The sequence below is a fragment of the Salmo trutta genome, chromosome 26, assembly GCF_901001165.1.
Source record: "Salmo trutta chromosome 26, fSalTru1.1, whole genome shotgun sequence".
Lineage (NCBI taxonomy): Eukaryota > Metazoa > Chordata > Actinopteri > Salmoniformes > Salmonidae > Salmo > Salmo trutta.
Genome location: NC_042982.1, coordinates 34,971,400 through 34,976,551, shown reverse-complemented (window position 1 = coordinate 34,976,551; position 5,152 = coordinate 34,971,400). Strand labels below are relative to the sequence as shown.

At 39.3% G+C, this 5,152-nt stretch overlaps 1 pseudogene; it reads right to left on the bottom strand.

Annotated features, from left to right (window-relative positions):
• Positions 1–3,144: 3,144 nt before the first annotated feature.
• On the bottom strand, positions 3,145–4,087 carry LOC115163989 (olfactory receptor 2AT4-like; annotated as a pseudogene).
• Between the last annotated feature and the right edge of the window lie 1,065 nt (positions 4,088–5,152).

Genomic DNA, 5,152 nt, shown 5'->3' with positions numbered 1-5,152 from the left:
TGGACTTTCTGGTTGAATCTGTGTTTGACAGAGGGGACCTTACAGATAATTGTATGTGTGGGGTACAGAGATGAGGTAGTCATTCAAAAATCATGCTCAACACTATTATTGCACACAGAGTGAGTCCATGTGACTTATTAAGTGACTCGTTAAGCACATGTTTACTCCTGAACTTATTTTAGCCTTGACATAACAAAGGGTTTGAATACTTATTGACTCAAGACATTTCAGCTTTAATTGTACATGAGGGAAAAAAGTATTTGATCCCCTGCTGATTTTGTATGTTTGTCCACTGACAAAGAAACTGATCAGTCTATAATTTTAATAGTAGGTTTATTTGAAAAGTGAGAGACAGAATAACAACAAAGAAATCCAGAAAAACGCTGGTCCAAAAATGTTATAAATTGATTTGCATTTTAATGAGGGAAATAAGTATTTGACCCGTCTGCAAAACATGACTTAGTACTTGGTGGCAAAACCCTTGTTGGCAATCACAGAGGTCAGATGTTTCTTGTAGTTGGCCACCAGGTTTGCACACATCTCAGGAGGGATTTTGTCCCACTCCTCTTTGCAGATCTTCTCCAAGTCATTAAAGTTTTAAGGCTGACATTTGGCAACTCGAACCTTCAGCTCCCTCCACAGATTTTCTATGGGATTAAGGTCTGGAGACTGGCTAGGCCACTCCAGGACCTTAATCTGCTTCTTCTTGAGCCACTCCTTTGTTGCCTTGGCAGTGTGTTTTGGGTCTCTGTCATACTGGAATACCCATCCACGACCCATTTTCAATGCCCTGGCTGAGGGAAGGAGGTCCTCACCCAAGATTTGACGGTACATGGCCCCGTCCATCGCCCCTTTGAAGCGGTGGAAGTTGTCCTGTCGCCTTAGCAGAAAAAACACCCCAAAAGCATAATGTTTCCACCTCCATGTTTGACGGTGGGGATGGTGTTCTTGGGGTCATAGGCAGCATTCCTCCTCCTCCAAACACGGCGAGTTGAGTTGATGCCAAAGAGCTCCATTTTGGTCTCATCTGACCACAACACTTTCACCCAGTTGTCCTCTGAATCATTCAGATGTTCATTGGCAAACTTTAGATGTGCATGTATATGTGCTTTCTTGAGCAGGGGGACCTTGCGGGTGCTGCAGGATTTCAGTCCTTCACGGCATAGTGTGTTACCAATTGTTTTCTTGGTGACTATGGTCCCAGCTGCCTTGAGATCATTGACAAGATCCTCCTGTGTAGTTCTTGGCTGATTCCTCACCGTTCTCATGATCATTGCAACTCCACGAGGTGAGATCTTGCATAGAGCCCCAGGCCGAGGGAGATTGACAGTTCTTTTGTGTTTCTTCCATTTGCGAATAATCACACCAACTGTTGTCACCTTCTCACCAAGCTGCTTGGCAATGGTCTTGTAGCCCATTCCAGCCTTGTGTAGGTCTACAATCTTGTCCCTGACATCCTTGGAGAGCTCTTTGGTCTTGGCCATGGTGGAGAGTTTGGAATCTGATTGATTGATTGCTTCTGTGGACAGGTGTCTTTTATACAGGTAACAAACTGAGATTAGGAGCACTCCCTTTAAGTGTGTGCTCCTAATCGCAGCTTGTTAACTGTATAAAAGACACCTGGGAGCCAGAAATCTTTCTGATTGAGAGGGGGTCAAATACTTATTTCCCTCATTAAAATGCAAATCAATTTATAACATTTTTGACATGTGTTTTTCTGGATTTTTTGTTGTTGTTATTCTGTCTCTCTGTAACATGGGTCATCTAAAGGGGACCAAGGCGCAGCGTGTTGTAATGGCGTTGGTAGTCGTGATTTAGGAATGAGGCGCAGGAAGCAACGAGCACAGGGAGTGTTGTTTTTTTAATAACACTTTGAGAAAAAAAACAAAGTTCCCAAACACAGGGGAATAAATAAAGTGTGACAATGCCAAGCCGAAACATGAACAAGACAGTCGGAAACAACAATTAATCCTGCACGAAAAGGAGCGGGCCAGCTAACCTAAATAGCCCCTCTAATGGCTAATTGACCATAGGTGTCTAAAATAAAAAAGGGAAAAGCAAAGGGAATCGGTGGCAGCTAATAGGCCGGTGACGACGACCGCCGAGCGCCACCCGAGCAGGAGGGGGCGCCACCGTTGGTGGGAATCGTGACACGTGTAGAGTGCTCCATATTTACTTTTATTTATGAAACACTTAACAAAACAACAAAACGACCACCAACAGTTCCGTCAGGGGACATACACTAAACAGAAAACAACTACCCACAAAAACCCAGGAAGAAAAATCCCTACTTAAATATGATCTCCAATCAGAGGCAACGAGGATCAGCTGCCTCCAATTGGAGATCAACCCCAACATCGAAATAGAAAAACTAGAACTTAAACATAGAAATAGAAAACATAGAATAACCCAAAACACCTCCTGTCACGCCCTGACCTACTCTACTATAGAAAATGACATCCACTTTGACATTATGGGGTATGGTGTAGGCCGGTGTCCCCCCAAAAAATAAAATATTTAATCATTTTTTAAATTCATGGTTGTAACACAACAAAGTGTGGAAAAAGTAAAGGGGTGTGTATACTTTCTTAAGGTACTGAATGTAAGTTTTCGATTTCAAGGTAGGATTTGGTAATCAGTTGATATTTTTGTAGGAACTTCTGAACTTATTAAAAGAAACTGATTCAAATCAAATGTAATCATTGGCTATAACTGGCAATAATCTTGGTAACGTGGTTCTACTAAAGAGAATATCAGAAAACAACTAGATTTGAAATAACTAAATACATACTACTCTTTGTCCAACAATAAACACTAAATGCTCTATCTGTGCCAATCTAACAAGGCATTATCTACTGCTACACAGAGGCAGGGCCTTATATAGGCAGCCCTCCGCACCTCTCTGATTCAGAGGGGTTGGGTTAAATGCGGAAGACACATTTCAGTTGAAGGCATTCAGTTGTACAACTGACTAGGTATCCCCCTTTCCCTTTCCCTTTATATGTCAATTTTGGATGTCAGTTTAGGATATGGTACTCAGTTGGTATTCTTGTAGGGATAAGTATTTCTAAACATAATAACAGAACTCAAACTCTGATTAAAAAATCATTTTAAGCATTGGTTTACAGCAAAGACATTCTCCTTTTATGGAGCAGTTGATTTCTTGAATCTTTTCATCAATGTCTGTTTTATATCTTTTGTCTTAAAACAGTATATCAGCGGATTGATCATAGGAGGGAGCAGGCTATACAACATGATAATAACGATACGTAAATCAGTGCTGAATATAATGCCGATATTACTGGACAGATAAATAAAACACCTGGGGAGATAATACAGGGCAATGATGATCAGCTGACCACTGCAGGTAGAAAGGGTTTTGAGGCGGCCTTGGGGGCTCGCAATCTCAAGAACTGCCACAATAATAGAGCAATATGAGAATATAATAAAGACTAGAGGTCCCAGTAATACCACCATTGCAGTAACAAAAGCAGGAAAACTATAAGGGACCCTATCAGTGCATGCAAGCTTTGTTATAGAAATATGATCACAGAAGCACTGCAAGATTGTGTTTGAGTCACAGTAAGGAAGAGGGTAGGCCCTAATTACCATCATCAATGGGCAGGCTTTTGCAACAATCCATGCAGTGGCATTGAGTATATGAATAGTTGAGTTTTTGATAATCATTGGGTATCTGAGTGGGAAACAGATTGCTACATATCTGTCTAAAGCCATTATCAATAGGAGAAAGCTAGTTACGGATCCAAAATAGTGAACTAAGTACATTTGCAAAAAAACAACCGAAGAAAGAAATTGCCCCTGCCTGAAACCAATACCTGGCATAATCTTTGGTAAAGTGGTGGTGCGAATAGCACGTCAGACACAACCAGATTCAAATTATAATATACATCGGTTTATGGAGAATGTTATTGAGTTGCAAACAAGATAAGAACAGCAACATTCCTATTAAAGTGCAACAATAAACAATCAATAATACAGCTGAGGCAAGACCGTAGAACTCTGGCTGAAGTCCAGGGAAACCAACGATGACAAACTCTGTCACAAGGCTGTGATTCCCCAATGACATGATGATGGTCTAGTAGAGACAGCAACCTGTGAAAGAAATGGATTCAAATAATTATTGGATACTTTGTTTAAATCCTAATTAATATGTTATCTGTTTCACCGTGAAACATATAAGTTAAGCTGATTACTTAAAATGTTATGTTGTATGAAGTTGTAACACATTTTATTCTACCCAGTTTTGTCATCTCAATTTGATTTTACTTAACTTAAATTACTCTGCTGCCTTGCATTTTTAAAACACAGTATATCAACTCAGGAAATCAAGTTGGGTTAACAGTACTAGATAAAAACTAAGTAAAACAATTGGTTGTATTATAAGAAGTTCATACATTTTCATACATTTCTCTTGTTGAGACTAAACGTTTTACATGGGAAAGTAGTAGGACATCAATGCAATATGTATCATATTGGTTAATGTACATATCTCTTCTAATGTACCGGTATGTTTTAACATCACATTATCTTATTGATATTACACATGATACCAAATTATTGATCACATTATATGTCCCACTACATATTCATGTCAAGATATAAAGACATTTAATGAATAATAAAAAAATCTATGAATGACTGTTATTCAGCAATCGCACTGAGAATTGCACTGAGAACAATCTTTTTTCGCCCCATAGTGTGGCATGTCAACACAAAAGCTGCACCTCACAATAAGCCTTTCAATGGAGTCTTGTATCATGGACTAAAGTTATCCAATGTTGTCATCTAAAGATTAGAGAACATATTCCGTCACATTCAGATTCAAAATATATTCAGAAAACACATCAAGAAGATGCATAACATGAGCTATTAAGACATGCCATGTAACTCCAGATCTGCATAGAAGTAAATCAGGGCGTACCAAATCTGATGTCTGACACGGACACTAGCCGTGTCCAATTTATAATAACTGTTGATACCCATGTGACATAATTATACACCTGACCTTACTCCCTAAGTAAATGATCCTCACAGGGTTTATGAGTGTTTTCTCTTGTTCTTTGTCGTTTATTTATTTAAATCATGATGTAATGATGCAAAATATCTACACAAAACACAAAGTATTCAAAGA